Source organism: Pan paniscus, chromosome 17 (assembly GCF_029289425.2).
Source record: "Pan paniscus chromosome 17, NHGRI_mPanPan1-v2.0_pri, whole genome shotgun sequence".
NCBI lineage: Eukaryota > Metazoa > Chordata > Mammalia > Primates > Hominidae > Pan > Pan paniscus.
This window is the reverse complement of record NC_073266.2, coordinates 37,615,151-37,625,152: the sequence shown is the minus strand read 5'-3', so window position 1 is coordinate 37,625,152 and position 10,002 is coordinate 37,615,151.

Genomic DNA, 10,002 nt, shown 5'->3' with positions numbered 1-10,002 from the left:
GTAGTCCAAGCTACTCAGGAGGCTGAAGCGGAAGAATCGCTTCAGCCTGGGAGGTCAAGGCTGCAGCGAGCTGTGATTGCATCATTGCCCTCCAGCCTGGGTGACAGAGCGGGACCCTCTCTCAAAAAAAACCAAAAACCAAAAAACAAAAAACAAGAACAACAACAAAAAACCCCAGTTGCTTCTCCCACTCAAATATAGGCACTTCCACAAGCTCTCTAAAACTCATACCTTTAGGTTAAAGTGGAATATAAGGTCCTTGGATTTTCCTGGGAAAAAAATTCTGACTTAACTAATAACATCAATTTTTTTGTAATCATTGATTTGACTGAGTTTACCTAGAAATTATTAGATTAAACTTTCTGCTAATAGTAATGGAAGCTCAGGGAAACAATTAAATCCTGTTATAAGAAAATAAAAATACAGTTTTACTCACTTTAGTCCTTGACTATAAAAACCCATTCCCCTGTATATAATAACGCAAAACACATCCCAATATTTTCTGCCTGCCTCCGTGTTTTCCCACAGTTTTCCATTGGTTTCTTTCTTATTTCCTCCCACACAGGCTGAATTGCTAGGCTGTCCCTGTCAGCTTTCTTGGATTTAAAGGTCAGGAGCTCCAGGGGATCTCGAAGGTGTCAGATTGTTAGTTATTATTGTAATAACTGTTCAGTTAACTAAAAGCTTTATGAATTTGTATATTGAAAAGTTTCAGATGGTTGCTATTTATTTTAGCTTGCTCCTTTTGCAATAAAAGCTTTCTATTTAATTATTAATTTGGCTGTTATTCCTGGCAATTCTTGGCTATAAATAAATGTTTTCAAAACACTATCCAAAAACCACTAAGGGTTTTTTCCTAGTGGTAGAGCTGTTCTATTTGAGATTTGGATGCTGTAAGTAGTGTTTAACAATGAATAAATACTACTGATATAAATTAAATTTAAATAATAGTTTCTTCATGATTTTGGGAGGGCTGGGAGCATTGTGTATATAATAGTTTAATATAATAATAATATTATAATAATAGTTTCTTCATGATTTTGGAAGTGACTGCATTGATAGTTTAGACAAAACTTGTGATGTCTTAATTGTAATTGGAGGACCAAAAGAATTCTGTTATTTAAATAACTGTTGGAGATTGTAATGACTGGTTTTACGTGTCAATTTGGATAGGCTATAGTACCTAATTGTTCAATCAAACACTAATCTAAGTGTTGCTCTGAAGGTATTTTGTAAATATGGTTAACAGCTACAATTAATTGAGTTTAAGTAAAGGAGACTATTGTTGTGTGTGGGCCTCATTCGATCAGTTGAAAGCCGAAGAGCGAAGTCAAGGTTTCTCTGAGAAAGAAGAAATCCTGCCTCAAGGCTGTGGCATTAGCTCCTCCCTCATCGTCTGCAGCCTGCTAGCCTGCCCTATGGATTTCGAGCTTGCCAGCCTCCACACTCTTGTAAGCCCATTCCTGGAAACCTCTCTCTATCAATCCTGTCTCTGTGTATCTGTCTCTCTCTGTGTGTACGTGTGTATGCATGCATGTATGTACTCATCCATTCTATTTATCTCTCTCCTACTGGTTCTGTTTCCCTGGAGAACTTTGCTGGATTAATGTAGAGTTTTGTGCTAAGAATGGCTCTAGAGGAAAGCATTTTAAGGATGAGTTTTCTGGATTGGTATAGAATATGATTAGGTTTAAATCCAGTGATAAAAATGATACTGATAGTCTGTGACATGATGTGGCAATAGAGATATGCAAAATGTCACCATTGGATACTCCTAATCAAATAGTTATAAGAGGCAAGGTTATGGGTGGCCATGTAATTGAAGCCTTAGAGCATTTTTGTCAAATGGAGGATAATGAGATTTGTTGTGTGATGGATAATTTTTTTTTTTTTGAGACAGAGTCTTGCTCTGTTGCCAAGGCTGGAGTGCAGTGGAGTGATCTCGGCTCACTGCAACCTATGCATCCCGGGTTCACACCTTTCTCCTGCCTCAGCCTCCCAAGTAGCTGGTACTACAGGTGCTCGCCACCACGCCCAGCTAATTTTTTGTATTTTTAGTGGAGACGGGGTTTCACCGTGTTAGCCAGGATAGTCTTGATCTCCTGGTCTTGTGATCTGCCCGCCTCGGCCTCCCAAAGTGTTGGGATTACAGGCATAAGCCACCGCGCCCGGCCAATGATGGATAATTTTTGTGGGTCAACTTGACTGGGTCAGTGTCTAACCATTGTTTCTGAGTGTGTCTGTGAGTGTTTCTGGATGAGATTAGCACTTGAATCAGTTAATCCAGCAAAGCAGATTACCCTCCTCAATGTTGGTGGTTATCATCCAATCTGTTGAGGTCCTGAATAGAACAAAAGGCAGGGGAAGAGATAACTTTTTCCTTCTTTGCTTCATTGCTGAGCTGGGACTTCAGTATTCTGTGCACTTGGACTGGAATTTACAGCATCAGTTCCCCTGGATCTCAGGCCTTTGAACTCACATTAAACTATACCACTAACTTCTGGATCTCTAACTTGCAGACGGAAGATTATAGGACTTCTCAGCTTCCATAATTGCATGAGCCAATTCCTTATGGCAAATCTCTTTCTCTCTCTCTCTCTCTTTTTGTGTGTGTGTGTGATACTCCATACAATGATGTTTTGGTCAATGATGGACTGCAAATACAACTGTGGTCCTATGAGATTATAATACCATTTTTTTACTGTGCTTTTTCTACATTTAGATTTTTGATATTTATTTATTTATTGTTATTTTTTGAGATGGAGTTTAACTCTGTCACCCAGGTTGGAGTGCAGTGGCATGATCTCAGCTCACTGCAACCTTTGCCTCCTGGGTTCAAGTGATTCTCGTGCCTCAGCCTCCCAAGTAGCTGGGATTACAGGTGTGTGCCGCCACACCCAGCTAATTTTTGTATTTTTAGTAGAGACAGGGTTTCACCATGTTGGCCAGGCTGTTCTCAAACTCCTGACCTCAAATGATCTGCCCACCTTGGCTTCCCAAAGTGCTGGGATTATAGGTGTGAGCCACTGCACCTGGCCTATATTTAGATATTTTTATATATACAAATTTTACCATTATGTTACAGTTGCCTACAGTATTCAGTATACTAACATGCCATGCGGGTTTGTAGCCTAGGAGCCATAGGCTATGCCATATAGCCTAGGTGTGTAGTAGGCTATACTATCTAGGTCTGTGTCAGTACACTCTATGATGTTCACACAATGACAAAATCATATAACAATGCATTTCTCAGAACATATCCCTGTCATTAAGTGGTGCATGACTGTGTATATATATATCCTATTGGCTCTGTCTGGAGAATGCTAATACAGGCTGCTTGCTCTTAATTGCACTGGAGAAAGTGGAGAAAGAAAAGGATGAGCTCAGGGCTTTAAATTCCCAGCTCAAATTCTGCATAAATAACCTGAAAGTTTCTGTGTTCTGAAAGAAACCCATTTGTCCTGTAGGCTCAGACCTGAGATTTCTGAAAGCCAAGCTCACAGTATCATCCTGCAAGTGGCCAAACTACAACACAAATTGAATTTCAGACCTTGCCAACTGTCTTCTGTTGAAGTGCCTGCATTGATTGGGAAGAAATGGGATCCTGGAAATGGGAATGGAACATATGGAGAGATTCCGATGAAGCTGGGGACACTGAACTTCTGCCTTCTTCTGAGCTTCATTTAACAATGTAAGCAGCCTCCCACCCCTGTCAGAGGAGGCTGGCCCTGCTTTGCCTGCAGAACCTGTAATGGCCTCCCTTGAGGTTGTTGACTTGCAAGACACTGTTGATTCTTCTGCATTGTTTTTTGCAATTTATACAGACAGAAATCAGGCAAATGCATTAGTGAAGGTATAGGATAATTGTGCAAGGAACAGAAAGTTGAATCAGGTTGAATTTATTGCCATGGGCCCACTAGGTAGAGATTCTGAATTCAGTGTTGTAACTCAAGGAGTTAGAAAGAGCTCTAACAGTTTGAACTCATATTAAACTATACCACTAACTTCTGGATCTCTAACTTGCAGAAGGAAGATTGTAGGACTTCTCAGCTTCCATAATTGCATGAGCCAATTCCTTATGGCAAATCTCTTTTTTTCTCTCTCTCTCTTTTTGTGTGAGTGTGTGATACTCCATACAATGATGTTTTGGTCAATGATGGATTGCAAAGAGTTGGTGACCGAAACATGAACTGAAAGGTGAGCCTACTCTAAGTGAGGATGAAATGGCAGAACTGGTACACCGTAGAGGAAGGCATCCAAGGCTTAAGGAGATTGGGATGTGTACTAGTTAGGGTTCTCCAGAGGGACAGGACTAATAGTGTAGATGTATATATGAAAGGGAGTTTATTAAGGAATATTGACTCACAGATCATAAGGTTAAGTCCCACAATAGGCCATCTGCAAGCTGAGGAGAAGGAAACCAGTCTGAGTCCCAAAAGCTCAAAAGTAGGGAAGCCAACAGTGCAGCCTTCAGTACCTGTGGCCGAAGGCCCGAGATACCCTGGCAAACCACTGGTGTAAACCCAAGAGTCCAAAAGCTGAAGAACTTGGAGTCTGATGTTTGAGGGCAGGAAGCATCCAGCGCAGAAGAAAGATGGAGACTGGAGGACTCACCCAGTCTAGTCCTTTCATGTTCCTCTGCCTGCTTTTATCCCAGCAGCTGATTAGATGGTACCTACCCAGATTGAGGGTGACTCTGCTTCTCCTAGTCGCCTGACTCAAATGTTAATCTCCTTTGGTAACACCCTCACAGACACACCCAGGAACAATACTTTGCATCCTTCAATCCGATCAAGTTGACACTCAATATTAACCATCATAGGATATTAGAGTGGATTTATCATGTAGGGCATGTTTGCCCTCCTTGTGGGGAGGGATTCCGAGGACACACCTTTCACTGTAATTGTGAGAAACAAATTTGTGAGGGGAACCCTAACAGCACTGAAGTATTCTGTTAGGTGACCCAATCACCTAACAATGCATTTCTCAGAACGTATTCCTGTCATTAAGCAGGGCGTGACTGTGTCTCTCTTCCATGTAGGTCAGAAATTGCAGTGGAGATTACTACCACTGAACTGGGATCCTTAAATGCAATGGACTTTGGAATAGCTGGGACCAAGTGGTGGCAATTAATGCCAAAGACCAGGTGGGTTTTGTTGCTGTAAGGGACAGTGGATTTCAAGCAGGAATCAGAATAGTCTGATTCATGGAGAACCACGGCATTGGCTAGTTGAACATGCTGTCCCCCTACCTGCCACACCCCCCCCCCCCAAAAAAAAAGAGGCCGGGCATGGTGGCTTATGCCTATAATTCCAGCACGTTGCGAGGCTGAGGCGGGTGGATCACCTGAGGTCAGGAGTCTGAGACCAGCCTGGCCAACATGGTGAAACCCCGTCTCTACTGAAAATACAAAAATATTCGAGGGCAGGAAGCATCCAGCACAGGAGAAAAATGGAGGCTGAAGACTCAGCCAGACTAGTCTTTCCATGTTCCACAGGCATGGAAGAATTAGCTGGGCATTTTGGTGGGTGCCTGTAATCCCAGCTACTCAGGAGGCTGAGGCAGGAGAATCGCTTGAACCCGGGAAGCAGAGGTTGCAGTGAGCCGAGATCGCGCCACTGCACTCCAGTCTGGGCAACAAGAGTGAAACTCCATCTCAACAAACAAACAAACAAACAACAACAAAAAAAACCCATGAGCAGTCTACTAAATTGCTACTTGATCTGTATAAGTGCAAGGGTTCTAGGTCAGGAGAACAGAAGTTTAATTTGACTCTCTGAAGCAGAGAGTCACAGTCTCTCAATCAGTTCCCAGATTTGAGCCAGTTTATAGAGTAGAACCTCTTTCTTGAATGAAGGAGAGGCCAGGTCCCCTCGAGGAATACCCCCACTACATGAGAAATAGTTATACTGTTACTCTTTCTCTCAGTCTTCCCAAAAGAGATGTATGCCTTTTACAAGGGTAATTGTACATTGAAGAAAAATAAATAATCAGACCTTTTGGGGACTACTGGACATTGACTCTGAACTGAAACTAATTCTAGGAGACCCAAATTATCTCTGTGGTTCACCAGTTAGAGTAGTGGCTTATGGAGGTCAGATGACCCATAGAGTTTTAGTTCTGGTTCATCTCATAGTGGGTTCGGTAGGACCCCAAACTCATCCTGTGGTTACTTTCCTAGTTCAGATTGCATAATTGGAATAGACATACTCAGTAGCTGGCAGAAACTCCATATTGGTTCTCTGACCTGTGAGTGAGGGCTGCTATGATGGGAAAGGTCAAGTGGAAGTAACTACAATTGCCCCTACCTGAAAAATAGTAAACTACAAGCTATACTACTTCCCTGGAGGGATTGCAGGGATTACTGCCAGCATTCAGGACTTGAAAGATAAAGAGGTGGTGATTTCTACCACATTCTTCATTAAACTAGCCTATTTGTCCTGTGCAGAAGACAGATGAATCTTGAAGAATGGTAGTGGATTATCCTAAACTTAGCCAGGTGATGACTCCAACTGCAGCTGCTGTTCTGGATATGGTTTAATTACTTGAGCAAATTACCACATCTCCTGCTACGTGGTATGCAGCTACTGATCTGACAAATGCATTTTTCTCCACACCTGTTAGTAAAGACTACCAGAAATAGTTTGTTTCAGTTGGCCAGCAATACACCTTCACTGCCCTATCTCAGAGGTATATCAATTCTTCAGCCCTATGCCACAGTTTAGTCTGCAGGGAACTAATCATCTTTCCCTTCTACAAGATATCACATCGGTCCACAAAATTGATGACAGCAGTCTAATTGGATCAAATGGGCAAGAAGTAGAAGCTACTCAGACTTATTGGTAAAACGTTTGCATGTCAGAAGGTGGGAAATAAATTTGACAAGAATTCAAGGGTCTTCTACTTCACTGAAATTTCTAGATATCCCTTCTAAGGTGAAAGAGAAGTTGTTGTATCTGTCCTCTCCTACAACCCAAAATGAGGCACAAGACCAAGTGGGGCTCTTTGGATTTTGAAGACAGCATATTCTTCTTTTGGATGTGCTACTCTAGCCCATTTGCTGAGTGGCTGAAGAGCTTCTAGTTTTCTATGGGACTGAAGAGCTTCTAGTTTTCTGTGGGACCCAGAATGAGAGAAGGATTCTGGTAGGTCCAGGCTGCTGTGCAAGCTGCTCTGCCACTTGCATCACGATCCAGCAGATCCAGTGGTGCTTGAGGTGTCAGTGGCAGATGGAGGTGTGATTTGGAGCCTCTGGCAGGCCCCTGTAGGTGAATCACACCACAGGCCCTTTTTGTAGCAAAGCCCTGCCACTCTCTGCGTAGGACTACTCTCCTTTTGAGAAACAGCACTTGGCGTGTTACTAGGCTTAGTAGAGACTAAAACTTTAACCATGGGCCACTGTCTGTTATGAACTGGATGTTGTCTGGCCCTCAAAGCCATAAGGCTGGGCATGTACAGCAGCATTCCATCCAACATCAAATGAAAGTGGGATACATGAGATCAGGCTTGAGCAGGATCTGAAGGCACAAGTAAATTACATGAAGAAGTGGCCCAAATGCCCATGGCTCCTACTCGTGCTACATTGCCTTTTCTCTCCCAGCCTGCACCCGTGGCCTCATGTGGCATTCTCTATGATCAGTTGACTGAGGAAGTGTAAACTTGGGTCCGGGTTTCAGATGGCTTTGCTTGATATGCAGGCACCACCTGAAAGTGGGGACCGCTGCAGCACTATAGCCCCTTTCTAAGACATCCCTGAAGGACAGTGGTGAAGGGAAATCCTCCCAGTGGGCAGAACTTTGAGCTTTGAGCAATACACCTGGTTGTTATTTTTGCTTGGAGAAAGAAATGGCCAGTGGTAAAAGCGTATACTGATTCATGAGCTGTGGTCAACAATTTGACTTGGTGGTCAATAACTTGAAAGAAACATGATTGAAAAATTGGTGATGAGGAGGAGAGGTATGTGGAATAGACATCTCTAAATGGGCAGAATCCATGAAGATATTTGTGCTACGTGTGAATGCTCATCAAAGTGTCACCTCAGTTGAGGAGGATTTTAATAATCAAGTAGAGGGGCTGACCCATTCTGAGGACACCAGGCAGACTCCCTAGCCACCCCTGTCATTGACCAATGGGCTTATGAACAAAGCGTCCATGTAGCAGAGATGGAGTCTATGCATGGGCATGGAAACTTTGAATTCCACGCACCGTGGCTGACCTGGTTATAGCCCCTGCTGAGTGGCCAGTCTGTTGGTGGTAGAGACAAACATTGAATTTCTGATATGGCACCATTTTCTGGGGTGAACGTGGTGGCCTGTTGGACTACTTACATCATAAAAAGGGCAGCGTTTGTTATTACTGGAGTAGATATTGACTCTGGTTATGGATTTACCTTTCCTGCACACAATGCACCTTCCAAAACTGTCATCCTGTGGACTTACAAAATGCCTTATCCACCATCTTGGTATTCCACATGGTTTGCTTCTGGTCAAGGAATTAACCTCACAGTAAATAAAGTGTGGCAATGGGCCCATGCCTGTAGAACTACTGGTCTTACCATGGTTCCCAGCATCCTGAAAGAGCTAGTTTGATAAAATGGTGGAATGGCCCTTTGAAGACTCAATTACAGCATTATCTAGGTGGCATTACCTCGCACGACTGGAGTAATGTTCTCCAGAATATGTACCTTAAATCAGCATCCAATATATAGTACTATTTCTCCTATAGCCAGAATTCATGGCTCTAGGAATCAATGGGTGAAAATGGGAGTGGCACCACTCATTATTAGCCCTAATGTTCCTCTAGCAAATTTTTTTCTTTCTGTTCCCATGACCTTATACTCTGCTGGTCCAGAGGTCTTAGTTTCAAAGGGAAGAATTCTTCGACCAGAAGATGAGACAATGATTCCGTTGAACTAGAAGTTAGGACTGCCTCTGGTTACTTTGGACGTCTCATGCATTTGAAACAACAGGCAAAGAAAGGCACTACTGTACTGGATGGAGTAATTGATCTTGATTATGAAGGGGAAATTGGGCTGCTACTACACAAGGAGGTAAGGAAGAGTATGTCTGGAATATAGGACATCCTTTGGGGTATCTCTTAGTACTATTGTGCCCCATGATTAAAGTCAATGGCAAACTACAACCCAATTCTCTCAGTCTGCTAATGGCCCAGACTCTTCAGGAATAAAGGCTTGAGTCACCTCACCAGGCAAAGAACTATGATTAGCTCAGTTGTTTGGGGTATAGTGAATATGGAAGGGTAGTGGAAGAAGGTAGTTATAAATACCAGCTATGACCATATGACCAATTGTGGAAATGAGTGCCATAAGTGTTAACAGTATTTGTTCCTCATTTTGTTATTAATGTGTTTGAGTGTATCTGTCTGTTTATCTATCTCTATCTATGGCAAATATCTGTGTTTCTTTCCTCCCTTATTCTCTTACTGTACAACATTAAGATGTGTTAATAATAGTTAAGTTAAAGGATATCAAGGAGAAGAGTGAATATCACCCTAAGGCTATAACCCTTCTGAGGAAGGGTTAGTGCATTTTAAATTGTATGTTTTGGATAGCTGTATCATGTTAGGAAAAGTATGACTTTGTAATTGTCTTTATTTGGGGATTAAGTATGGGTTAACATGTGTATGAGTGCCAAGTTAACAAGGGATGAATGACTTAATTTTACGTGTCAACTTGGATAGGGTATAGTACCCAGTTATTTCATCTGACATTAATCTATGTATTGCTGTGCAAATATTTTGTTGATATAGTTAACATCTATAATCATTTGATAATGTGTGTGAGCCTCATTTAATCAGATGGCAGGGGAGCAACTGTAGTTTTCCAGATAAGCAATTCTGCCTGAAAACTGCAGCGTCAACTTTTGCTCAAGAGATCTCAGCCTGCCAACCTGCCTTACTATGGATTTTGGAGCTGCCAGCTCCCACGATTACATGGGCCAATTTATTTAAAAAATAGCCTATTGTTTGGGAACTCTGGAAAAA